Here is a 15393-nt window from a genome sequence, read left to right as displayed (position 1 = left end):
ACACACCTGCTGCATCCTTCGTTTCTGTTTTGATCACCACACGATGACCGAACTATACTGCTACTTCTATTTAAACTGCCATTGAATACCACCCCAATGATCCTCAAATATTTGCTGCACGCTTATCTTTCTTCTGTTCAGCTGATCCATAATATATATATATATATATATATATATATATATATATATATATATATATATATATATATATATATATATATATATATATATATATATATATATATATATATATATATACGCGGCACGTTTAGATCTCTTAGGGTTCTGTTTAAACAAAAGATGTTATAAAGTTTTAGTTATGGTAGGGGATGGCGAGGGATTTAATATAATACACATATGAACAACTTGCAAACCCTTGTGGCCGACAAACACCCTAAAGTAATTCCCACTTTGAAGAATTGAGCTGCTATGACGTGCTTTCTTTTGTTTCCTTTTTCTTGGCCGATAGAATATTAGGTTGTTAACCCCACCTGTTATTCTTTCTGTCGAACAAGTTAATAGATTGGGTTGAATAAATTATTGGACTGCTACACCTACTCCATTATTTTTCTGTTTTGAGACGAGCATAGCAAGAGTTCATTGGGCATATGGACTAGCCCACTAGTTTCTCGAATCCAGCTGGAATTAGTTGGATATATGCGGCCTGTTTATTTGATAGGGCTCCAGATTGTTGGGCTTGAAACAACGATGTCACCATGACCGACTAATTTATAAAGTAAAGAGGGTAACCGAAAGGAATGAATAAATAATTATAGGATATGTGAAGACCCGGAAATTTCCGACCAAATTTAAACTTAACCTTTATATGTTTCTGACACGATAAGCAGAATTTGTAATGTTGAATCTCAAAAAGTTTGGAACTACATTCATGTAATCAATTACCATTTGACCGTGTTCGACAATTCACGAACAATTATGTGTATATAGATACGTATATATAATATATAATATTAACTGAAAACATTAACAAAGTATTAGATATATGATACTTTACATAAACATATTTGTTTCGATATATTTATCGACATAATTAAGAGATAATATCAAATGATTGAATTATCAGATACATTATGATATGATTACGGGCCTATGTTATGAGGTCCACTATGATTTAAGAAATCTATTTTTTTTTGACAACTCATTACTTAACCAGTATGATAAAGATAACGATATTTATATTTCATTTTATTAAATATATATATATATATATATATATATAACGATTTAAATTAATATTATATATATTTTTATACGCGTATTATACGTACATAGTTTTATACTTTTATTATACTTTAACTTTACCTTTACTTTACTTTTACTTTACTTTAACTTTAATAATTCATACTTTAATAATTCACTTTAATAATTCATACTTTAATAATTCACTTTAATAATTCATACTTTAATAATTCACTTTAATAATTCATACTTTAATAATTCACTTTAATAATTCATACTTTAATAATTCACTTTAATAATTCATACTTTAATAATTCACTTTAATAATTCATACTTTAATAATTCAAAAATCTATTATAAATAGAATTCAATAGGTTTCATTATTTCATAGAAACTTGAAAATATATTTCTCTAAACTCTCTCAATCGAATTATATATATATATATATATATATATATATATATATATATATATATATATATATATATATATATATATACTTAGTATTATTTCAAGATATTATTAGTATACATAAAATACTACGACGAAGTTATATTCAGACGATTTCAAAATAAGTTTTCAAATGGGATAGAGCTAAGGAAATTATGGGTTATAGCTATGAAGGTTATGGGTATTGATCGAGGGTATTGCTCATGAGGTCAACCTAACGTTTATCATTTTCGTTGCGTCTACGTACTTTCCTGCAATATTGAATCACAATATTGATACGTGAGCATTCATATCTTATCTTTTATATATTAATAGTGTATCCCTGACTAGTGCTCGAGTATATATGATTATGCATGTTTGTATGCTTAGTTTCGTCGTTAAATAGTTTATGATAAATCACGAATTTGATACATATGCTACTGAGATAAGTTATATGATATGCATGTCGTTGAAAATCTGAAGAAAAAATTAATAACTTTTCATTTAGAAATCGTGTGGTTTCGATGAACGGATTAAAAGATATGGTCAACTGAATTATCATTAATTTTAATATTATTATTAAAACGATTATTATAACTGTTATCAGTAAATGTTATTACTAAAATTATCTTTATTACTAAAAATTAATATTTTTATTGAAACTATCATTTTATTATTTTTATCATTATTATTATTATCAATATTATTTTATCAAATAAATATGCGTACAAAGATATTTTTACCACACGTAATGTAATTACATTAATAATACATACCACTATATTTTTATGATATTAAGTGAATTTTATAAATTTTATTATTTGAGATATATAAAAGTATATTTTTATCATATATGAATTTTAATATAAATTTTTATTTATTAATAAATGACTTGTATTATTTAGTATAATAAGATCTGATAAATATATTTAAATATATAAAACTACTATATATAAGTTATATAATAAACATGTATAGATTTTGGAAGTCATTTTGGGTCAAGTTGACTTTTGTTGACTTTTGCATGTCGGTCTCGAGCATTAGGATTGTGATACACTACGACTTGACCTAAATTGTTAGACAGATATTGACCAACATATAAATATATATACTTAATATATGTTCGTGAATCCGAGACAAACACTGCACTTGTTCAGTGCCGTCATATACATAATTGCTACGAAATACAGTATTGTGAGTTTCATTTGCTCCCTTTTTATATATATTTTTGGGCTGAGAATACATGCGCTGATTTATAAATGTTTTACGAAATAGGCACAAGTACTAAAACTAATTCTATGTGGGTTTAAACTAGAAATATACCCTTAGCTTGGTAACATTAAACTACTTGTCTATGTACGGTAGGCGCGAATCCTAAAGATAGATCTATTGGGTCTGACAAACCCCATCCTGACTATGGGATGCTTTAGTACTTCGAGGTTATTTTAAACACACCTGATCTGGTGTACTTCAGAGGGTAAAACATGAACGTTAAAGCTTGTTACCGGGTGCCTACAACTTATAGAATACTTTTATACACTTGCGAGTGTACGGATATTTATAGAAAATGAAATCTTGTGGTCTATTACTATTACGGAAATGATGGATTATGATAAACTAATGAACTCACCAAACTTTTGGTTGACACTTTAAAGCATGTTTATTCTCAGGTATTAAAGAATTCTTCCGCTGTGCATTAACTCATTTTAAGGATATTACTTGGAGTCATTCAAGACATACTTTGAAAGACGTTGCATTCGAGTCGTTGAGTTCATCAAGATTAATATTAAGTCAATTATAGTTGGATGTAATATGAAATGGTATGCATGCCGTCAATTTTTGATGTAAAGAAAGTTTGTCTTTTAAAAACGAATGCAATGTTTGTAAAACGTATCATATAGAGGTCAAATACCTCGCGATGTAATCAACTATTGTGAATCGTTTATAATGTATATGAACGGGTCCTTTCAGTTGGTATCAGAGCGGTGGTCTTAGGGAACCAGGTCTTGCGTTAGTGTGTCTAACTGATAGTTGTTAAGATGCATTAGTGAGTCTGGACTTCGACCGTGTCTGCATGTCAAAAGTTTTGCTTATCATTTTTAGTCGGAAATCATCTACTTACCATCCTTAGGAAATTACCTGCTTATCATTCTTAAGTCTAGACGGGTTTTCCTACATTTATTGCATAATAGTGTATAGACGAATTCTTATCTTAGCATATCTGTTACTGTGAACTTTGACTGACATCTTTCAAAGACTCCTCCGTAATTTATGGGATTTTGGTATTATATATACATATGTAAATTATATATTGAAGAATACCAAATCTAAATTCTACAATCTATTTCATACCAAAAAAATTCTTTCCCTGATCATACAAGATGGATCCCTCAACCAGTTCGAGTTCCTCGAATTCCGACAGCTATGCCGATATGGATTTCCACATGAGCTCCGAAAGCAGCGTGACCGGAATGGATCAACCAATTAGCCATCATCTATTCTGGATGAATTGGGGATGGGTTCGTAATCTACTTAACCATTGGAGACAAGAAGAAGGCGATCCCTTTCATCCACCACATTGCCCTCTTGGCAATGAACCTGAAGCACTTACCGGCGAACCTGTCTGAAACACCATTTTCTCTCTCATTTCCAGAGTATCTCGTCATGATTATATACTACACCAAATTCTAGATCTTATTTATCCGCTCGTCCGAACCGACAATCACCCCGGTGTAATAGAAGAAGTCAACGAGCTTCGCGCTCGGGTAGTGGCTTTGGAGAATATGGTGCAAAGGTTACAAACACCAGCAGTAGCACCAGCAGTATAACCAGTACCACCATCAACAACATCAACAGTACCATTACCACCACCAACAACAACCGCATCGCAAACCTCAACTTCACAATCTGTCCCACGAGCATCGACGTCATACCCCATGTAGATACCAAGGAATACCACAACGATGAAGTATTGATTCATAACTTCATTGGGGAAACATTCTACGGCGATTATGTAATTTCTAAAGTTTAGAAATTATCTATCCTAGCCTTAACCATAAATCAAATGAGTTTAATTTAATATTAACTCATTAAATCAATATTACATCTGAAGAAATATACACATATATATTTCCATAAAGACTGTAATAAAATTCTTTTGTACAAAATATTAATTGTGAATTTTTTTTTAATGGGTAGGTAATACCCGAGAGATATATAAATTCACAATTAATATGTTACATTCTTCGAATTTGATTCAGCAAATCATCCATTATACTCCCTACTTTCACAACAATATACATTCTTTTATAGAAATCAAAACAACCATACTCATTCAAAATCTAATTACATATTCCGATTTTGAAATCTCAGAATTCAATTCAAGATATAACCGAAATCATCACTCTTAGATTCCTACATCTTTCAAAACTATACTTTGACTTCAAAACTGTCCTAGAACCTCATTTCTATTCATGGAACTCACAAAAATATTTGTATCATTCAAAATCTTAGAACATCATATGTATATTAACAATTACAATATGTGTTCAAACACTTCGAAATTCCTAAAGACATGCGAGATGATGATCCAACCACATATTACCCACTGTCATGCATCTGAAAAGCTCTCGAAACCAAAGTTATAGTTTAACACATATCCGTGTCAGATCCTTTGATATTTATTACCAAATATAATTTTTCAATCTCTTTCCAAAATAGACAGTTTTGTCACAGCTCCAGCAAATCACCTTCATTTGTTTATACGAATAAACCTTATTATAACAATTACCCCTTCATCATTGTTACCGGGGAACCTTTCATATCTCGCCACATTAGCAGTAAACTTATCAACAACTTCATTAACCTTCGAATTAAGCCTCTCTGAAAAGCCACTATACTTATTCATTAAAACCCCATCATGTACTCACCTACATCCTGTAACAATAATTGTCACACCAACTACTGGGAATTAGCAATCAGTATTTTGAATTTCGCGACAATTTTACGTCAAAAGTTATACATATAACGTCTATCTCCTAGACTTACATACTTCGAATGTGAATTTTCTGAAAAACATCCCAAACTATGAACTAGTTCTCCGAAATTGGAAAAATGCTGATGAAGCAGCAAAAACTGTAAACGACTTTAACAGTCAAAAGTTTGATGATAAAGAATAGTAAGGTGGTAAAGCTGAGAAAAAGAGAAGGTTTGAAACTGGAAAACGGATTGATCAGACCATGAAGGAGGCTGTGGACAAATCACAAAGACTAAATCTGCCTTCAAAGGATCCAAATGATTCAGTGTCTACTGAAATCGTTAGCAAACACCTTACTTCTTATTCTAAACCTTCACAGACAAATCTTCTTCATCATCCATATTATCGTATCTTTTATTATAATATCTTCGATATTTCTGAAGATATTTTCACAACTATTCTTATCCGATATCTTTTATCTCTTCGCAATATCTGCGTTACAACATAAAAAGAAACTGTGTTAGTTTCTAAATTTAAAAAAAAATTTGAATTTAAAATAGGAATGTTTTTGAAGTAGTGTTGGGAACTGAAGCATGAGTTAGTATAATATAATGACACTTGATCAACGTGATTATATTACAGTAAGTCATGCTGAGTTTCTAATGGAACGTGATGATTCACAGAACATACCGTCATCATGTACTGTTTACACGACTCTTACATTCTACCCAATTTTCAAACATATTAAGAACATATCATCTTGATAGCTCTATATTTTCGGATATTCTGGTAATTTGCCAAATCAAGATCGTGCCATTACGATTTTCTTCTTGGAACATTAACTATGTTCATCCAAAAATTCATATCTACGAATTCTGGACTATTATCTGCTTGACTTAAGATCGGGAAGAGAAAACGAAAGCATGAAGCTCCGAAATATAATGGAGAATATAAAGCCCGATAACAACCCCGAAATTACAAACTGTGTATATAAATGCGTATAGCAATATAAGACACGGGAGAATGAAAAACACAATAACCCCAAGGTAATGGTAGAAGAAAATAACTTTCTCCGGTGGTAGATGAAAAAGAAGAATGACAGATATGAAAGTTAAAAGTATATCAAGAATCAATACTGGATGAAGCATATTAACGAATGCTTTAAAGTATGAATTGGGGAGAAAGACTAGAAGGTGTGAGCTGTGGAAATAAAGAAACGAAGGGGTGGAATTATAGTAAAATATCAGACAGAGAAATCGAGACAGATTATCGCATTTAATCAAAGAAGATCCTGATTTCCTTAATCGCCGAAGAACCAAATCTTATTGCAAAGATTTTCTTTAAATCCCATGAATTTCGGAAATCAATCATAACTACGTCATCGGTTAAAACGAATATACGTTTACTCATTTCACTCTCTTGCGATAGCTTCACTTATACTCTTCGCGTAATCAAATTGTTTTATCTATATTACTCAATGATGATAAAACTCTATTTATCAACTCATATTCGTCATGAAAACATTTTTATAGTTAGCCATGACGACCTCGATCAAATTTCGGGACGAAATTTCTTTAACGGGTAGGTACTGTGACGACCCGGAAATTTCCGACCAAATTTAAACTTAACCTTTATATGTTTCTGACACGATAAGCAGAATTTGTAATGTTGAATCTCAAAAAGTTTGGAACTACATTCATGTAATCAATTACCATTTGACCGTGTTCGACGATTCACGAACAATTATGTGTATATAGATACGTATATATAATATATAATATTAACTGAAAACATTAACAAAGTATTAGATATATGATACTTTACATAAACATATTTTTTTCGATATATTTATCGACATAATTAAGAGATAATATCAAATGATTGAATTATCAGATACATTATGATATGATTACGGGCCTATGTTATGAGGTCCACTGTGATTTAAGAAATCTATTTTTTTTTGACAACTTATTACTTAACCAGTATGATAAAGATAACGATATTTATATTTCATTTTATTAAATATATATATATATATATATATATATAATGATTTAAATTAATATTATATATATTTTTATACGCGTATTATACGTACATAGTTTTATACTTTTACTATACTTTAACTTTACCTTTACTTTACTTTTACTTTACTTTAACTTTAATAATTCATACTTTAATAATTCACTTTAATAATTCATACTTTAATAATTCACTTTAATAATTCACTTTAATAATTCATACTTTAATAATTCACTTTAATAATTCATACTTTAATAATTCACTTTAATAATTCATACTTTAATAATTTACTTTAATAATTCATACTTTAATAATTCACTTTAATAATTCAAAAATCTATTATAAATAGAATTCAATAGGTTTCATTATTTCATAGAAACTTGAAAATATATTTCTCTAAACTCTCTCAATCGAATTACATATATATATATATATATATATATATATATATATATATATATATATATATATATATATATATATATTACTTAGTATTATTTCAAGATATTATTAGTATACATAAAATACTACGACGGAGTTATATTCAGACGATTTCAAAATAAGTTTTCAAATGGGATAGAGCTAAGGAAATTATGGGTTATAGCTATGAAGGTTATGGGTATTGATCGAGGGTATTGCTCGTGAGGTCAACCTAACGTTTATTATTTTCGTTGCGTCTACGTACTTTCCTGCAATATTGAATCACAATATTGATACGTGAGCATTCATATCTTATCTTTTATATATTAATAGTGTATCCCTGACTAGTGCTCGAGTATATATGATTATGCATGTTTGTATGCTTAGTTTCGTCGTTAAATAGTTTATGATAAATCACGAATTTGATACATATGCTACTGAGATAAGTTATATGATATGCATGTCGTTGAAAATCTAAAGAAAAAATTAATAACTTTTCATTTAGAAATCGTGTGGTTTCGATGAACGGATTAAAAGATATGGTCAACTGAATTATCATTAATTTTAATATATTATTATTAAAACGATTATTATAACTGTTATCAGTTGATGTTATTACTAAAATTATCTTTATTACTAAAAATTAATATTTTTATTGAAACTATCATTTTATTATTTTTATCATTATTATTATTATCAATATTATTTTATCAAATAAATATGCGTACAAAGATATTTTTACCACACGTAATGTAATTACATTAATAATACATACCACTATATTTTTATGATATTAAGTGAATTTTATAAATTTTATTATTTGAGATATATAAAAGTATATTTTTTATCATATATGAATTTTAATATAAATTTTTATTTATTAATAAATGACTTGTATTATTTAGTATAATAAGATCTGATAAATATATTTAAATATATAAAACTACTATATATAAGTTATATAATAAACATGTATAGATTTTGGAAGTCATTTTGGGTCAAGTTGACTTTTGTTGACTTTTGCATGTCGGTCTCGAGCATTAGGATTGTGATACACTACGACTTGACCTAAATTGTTAGATAGATATTGACCAACATATAAATATATATACTTAATATATGTTTGTGAATCCGAGACAAACACTGCACTTGTTCAGTGCCGTCATATACATAATTGCTACGAAATACAGTATTGTGAGTTTCATTTGCTCCCTTTTTATATATATTTTTGGGCTGAGAATACATGCGCTGATTTATAAATGTTTTACGAAATAGGCACAAGTACTTAAACTAATTCTATGTGGGTTTAAACCAGAAATATACCCTTAGCTTGGTAACATTAAACTACTTGTCTATGTACGGTAGGCGCGAATCCTAAAGATAGATCTATTGGGTCTGACAAACCCCATCCTGACTATGGGATGCTTTAGTACTTCGAGGTTATTTTAAACACACCTAATCTGGTGTACTTCAGAGGGTAAAACATGAACGTTAAAGCTTGTTACCGGGTGCCTACAACTTATAGAATACTTTTATACACTTGCGAGTGTACGGATATTTATAGAAAATGAAATCTTGTGGTCTATTACTATTACGGAAATGATGGATTATGATCAACTAATGAACTCACCAAACTTTTGGTTGACACTTTAAAGCATGTTTATTCTCAGGTATTAAAGAATTCTTCCGCTGTGCATTAACTCATTTTAAGGATATTACTTGGAGTCATTCAAGACATACTTTGAAAGACGTTGCATTCGAGTCGTTGAGTTCATCAAGATTAATATTAAGTCAATTATAGTTGGATGTAATATGAAATGGTATGCATGCCGTCAATTTTTGATGTAAAGAAAGTTTGTCTTTTAAAAACGAATGCAATGTTTGTAAAACGTATCATATAGAGGTCAAATACCTCGCGATGTAATCAACTATTGTGAATCGTTTATAATGTATATGAACGGGTCCTTTCAGGATATGAAATAAAACAGAAAAGAACGAATGAAAGAATGGCTAAGAGTCTTATAGGTTGAGCGAGGGGTCACGGGTTCGAGTCTCTCTTGGGACAATTCTTTTTGGACAAAGTTTCTAAAGGGTATACACAATTACTTCTAGTTTTATTATTATTGTTATTATTATTATTATTATTGTTATTATTATTATTATTATTATCATTATTATTATAATTATTACTATTATTGTCATTAAAATAAATATTCGTATTATTATTAACATTATTATCATAATTATTATAATCTTTATAAACTAAAAGTCATTTATATAAAAATATATTTTTACATCCATATTAGGTAATACTTTGTTATAATAAAATGTTATTATAATTATGTTACAAATAATATATAAATATATTTTAAAGTTAAATCATATATATAATATTAATTTTAATACATTTTAAGCATTTATTTATAATAACATATATTAAATCCTAGTTAGAATACTCTAATAAGAATATGTTATATATAAATATTAGTTATTAAGTCATTTACCAAAACAACATATGAATTATGAATATAAGAAGTATATTAATAGTATTAATATAAACTTGTTAATTGTTATTATATGTGTTAATATATATATATATATATATATATATATATATATATATATATATATATATATATATATATAAATGATATAGGTTCGTAAATTCGAGGCCAACCCTGCATTGTTCAATTTAGTCATATGTATTTTGACTACAAAATACATTAGGTGAGTTTCATTTGCCCTTTTTACTCTTTACGTTTTTTGGGCTGAGAATACATGCAAATGCTTTATTAACTGTTTTACAAAATTTATATGCATGAGTTTCATTTGCCCTTTTTACTCTTTACGTTTTTGGGCTGAAAATACATGCAAATGCTTTATTAACTGTTTTACAATATTTATATGCGTGAGTTTCATTTACTTTTTTACCCTTTATATTTTTGGGCTGAGAATACATGCGCAATTTTTATAAATGTTTTACGAAATAGACACAAGTAATCGAAACTACATTATATGGTTGAATTATCGAAATCGAATATGCCCCTTTTTATTAAGTCTGGTAATCTAAGAATTAGGGAACAGACACCCTAATTGACGCGAATCCTAAAGATAGATCTATCGGGCCCAACAAGCCCATCCAAAGTACCGGATGCTTTAGTACTTCAAAATTTATATCATGTCCGAAGGAGGATCCTTGAATGATAGGGGATATTCTTAAATACATCTTGTGAATGTCGGTTACCAGGTGTTCAATCCATATGAATGATATTTTTGTCTCTATGCATGGGACGTATGTTTATGAGAAATGGAAATATGAAATCTTGTGGTCTATTAAAATTATGAAATGATTATTTATGTTAAACTAATGAACTCACCAACCTTTTGGTTGACACTTTAAAGCATGTTTATTCTCAGGTACGAAAGAAATCTTCTGCTATGAATTTGCTCATATTAGAGATATTACTTGGAGTCATTCATGATATATTTCAAAAGATGTTGCATTCGAGTTGTTGAGTTCATCAAGATTATAACTAAGTCAATTATATTTGGATATATTATGAAATGATATGCATGTCTGTCAACTGTCGATGTAAATGAAAGTTTGTCTTTTAAAAATGAATGCAATGTTTGTAAAATGTATCATATAGAGGTCAAGTACCTCGCGATGTAATCAACTGTTGGGAATCATTTATAATCGATATGGACTTCGTCCGGATGGATTAGGATGGGTCCTTTCAGTTGGTATCAGAGCGGTGGTCTTAGCGAACCAGGTCTTGCATTAATATGTCTAACTGATAGTTGTTAGAATGCATTAGTGAGTCTGGACTTCGACCGTGTCTGCATGTCAAAAGTTTTGCTTATCGTTTCTAGTCGGAAATCATCTGCTTATCATCCTTAGGAAATTACCTGCTTATCATTCTTAGTCTAGACACGTTTTACTGCATTGATTGCATGATTAGTGTATTGACAAAAATTTATATCTTAGCATATCTTCTAATTCATATCTTAGCGTACCTGTTATGGTTACTGATGCCTGACAGCTTCCGTAGATTCCTCCGTAACTTATGGGATTTTAGTATTATATATGCATATGTAAATTATGTATTGCGAGTACTAATCTACATCCTATAATCTATTTCTTATCGAAAATCCTTCATCTGATCGTACGAGATGAATCCCTCAACCAGTTCGAGTCCCTCAGATTTCGATAGCTATTCCGATAGTTATTCCGACAACTATTCTAAAAGCGGTGTCATCAGAATGAATCAATCAATCAGCCATCCCCAATTCATCTGATGGGTTCGTAGTCGACTTAATCAATGGAGACGCGAAGAAGGCGATCCCTTCCACCAACCGAATTCACCTCTTGAGAATGAACCTGAAGCGTTTATCGGCGAACCTGTTCGAGACACTATTTTCTCTCTCATTTCTAGAGTATCTCGTCACGATCATATACTATCTCAGATTCTAAACCTCATTCATCCGCTCGTCCGAACCGACAATCATCCTGGTATAATAGAAGAAGTCAACGAGCTTCGCGCCCGAGCTGTGGCCTTAAAAAAAATAAAAAAAATAAAAAAAAAAATATGGTGCAAAACGTGCCAGCTTCAGCAGCATCACCGATACTAACAGTACCATCAGTAACAACACCAGTATCATCCACAATCCATGCCTCAACATCCCATTCAGTACTTCGAGTATGATCTTCGTTCTACGTATCGTTCTACATCATTTATCTTCGTACGACATGACGATTATGTAATCTCTAATGTTCTAGAGATTATATATTCTTGTTTTAACGGTAAATCAAATGAGTTTAATATCATATTGACTCATTAAATCCATGATTACATTTGAAGAAAAAAAAAAATATATATATATATATATATATATATATATATATATATATATATATATATATATATATATATTTTCATAAAGATGGTAATTAAAAATTCTTTCGTACAAACTGTTAATGATAAAAATATTTTAACGGGTAGGTAATACCTGAGGAATATTTATATTTCACATTAATAAGTTACACTGTACATTCTTCGAACCAGATTCAACGTTCAATTACCATCCTACTTACATCCACAGATATACGAATCTGATTCACCGCAGAATAACCATTTTCATTCAATTTCATATTTGAATTTTGACCTATCAGAATCCAACAAGTGGCATAATGAAGAAATAATGGACACAATAAAAATTGATTAGAAACAGACTAATTAACAATATGAAATTTTGTTAAGAATCCACGCTAACAAGATCCTAGCTAACTGTTCCTAGCTAACTGTTCATTCCGTATTACATTTTATTTTATCGCAATTTATTTATCACAATTTAATTATCGCAATTTATTTATCGCAGTTTATTTATCGCAATTTATATTCTCGCAATTTTATTTATCGTTATTTAATTTCTGTTATTTATTTTACGCACTTTAAATATCGGGACACGTATACAAGGTTTTGACATATCATATCGACGCATCTATATATATTATTTGGAATCACCATAGGCACTTTATATGCAGTAATGATCGAGTTCTCTATACAGAGTTGAGGTTGATTCTATAATAATATATATACTTTGAGTTGTGATCGAGTCTGAGACGAATACGGGTCACGATACGTAGAAATTAATTTGAATAATATATATTAAGCTATATATGAAATATTAGACTGTTGCTGTAGACTATCGATTGTGGACTAGTAACATTGGACAATTAAAATGAATTAAAATATTGATTATAACATATGAAACTAAACAATTCTTCAAGTTTGCCACTTGATTTCATCTTAAACCTCATTGTGTCTTGACGATTACGACCTACATTCAAACCTTTCATGATTCTTGAAAACACCTCAATCGAGAGGATGAACCAACCGCACTTCATATACGGAAGAAATGATTGATGTATATAGTTATGCACTTGAAAACACTCAGAACCTGAGTAAATGTTTAGCACGTAGCTGTGCTAATTCCTTTAACGTGTTATTACCGAAAATAACTTTGCAATCTCTTTCCAAATTAGCAAATTTTGTCACAGCTCTAGCAAGTCAACTTCGACTTTCATTCGGATTAGCCTTATTATAGCCTTGATATATAAGTCTACCTTTAAACATCGTTGTCAGGGAACCTTTTATATTCCGCCACATTAGCAGTAAACTTACCAGCAACTTCATTACTCATTGGCTTAAGTCTCTTCGAAGAACCATTATATTTATTCATTGAAACCCTATCATATACTCATCCGCATCTTGAAACGAGAACTGTCATACCAATTACAGGAAATCAGCAATCAATACTTTGAAAACTCACAGCATATCTACATCAACAGTTATATGTATGACATTTATCTCTTAGAATTTTGATTTTCCATTCTGAAAAGTACCCAGTCTACAAATCAATCCCACAAATCCTGAAAAAGCTGAATACAACAGCAAAAACTGTACACGACCTTAACCGTCGAAAGTTTGATGATAAAGAATGGAGTATTGGAAACACTCAATAGAAAATTTAGTACCGAAAAACGGATTATGCGGAACTATGAAGGAAACCGTGGACAAATCACAAAGAATAAGTTTGACTTCAAAGAATCCAAAAGATTCAATGCCTGCTGAAGTCTTTAGCGAATATCTTGCTCCTTACTCTAAACCCTTGCGGACAATAGTTTCTATCATTCTCGGATCTTAGATATTCCGAAGTACTATCGTATCTTTCATTATAAATATCGTCGATATTTCTGAATATATTTTCATAACTATTCTTATCTGAAATCATTAATCTCTTCATGCTATCAGTGTTACATCATATAGAAACTGTTAGTTTCTATATTCTATAAACTTTCGAGCTTAAAATATGAATGTTATTGAAGTAATGTTGGGAAATGATGCATGAGTTAGTATAATATAATGACACTTGATCAACTTGATTATATTACAGTAAGTCATGCTGAGTTTCTAATGGGACGTGATGATTCATAGATCATAACATCATCATGTGCCATGTTACATAACCCTTTCATTCTACTTAACTTCTGAACATATCAAGAAAGCATATTCTTGATAGTTCTATCCTCAGTGATTGTAATAAATTTGAAAATCAAATTGTGCTATCATGTTCCTTCCTGCTTAGAGCATTATTATCATTCGAAACTCCATACTTACGAATTCTGGACCGTTACTCGCTTTGCTAGAGGCCGGGAGGAAAATAATAAGGCAAAGAGCTCCAAAATATAAGAGAAAATATAAAGCCCAATGACAACACCGAAATTATAAACCGTGGATATCAGTACGTATAGCAATATAAAGACACGGGAGGATTATAAGTAC

Source organism: Rutidosis leptorrhynchoides, chromosome 9, assembly GCF_046630445.1.
Source record: "Rutidosis leptorrhynchoides isolate AG116_Rl617_1_P2 chromosome 9, CSIRO_AGI_Rlap_v1, whole genome shotgun sequence".
NCBI lineage: Eukaryota > Viridiplantae > Streptophyta > Magnoliopsida > Asterales > Asteraceae > Rutidosis > Rutidosis leptorrhynchoides.
The sequence above is the reverse complement of the archived record's forward strand: the minus strand, read 5'-3'. Positions refer to the sequence as shown.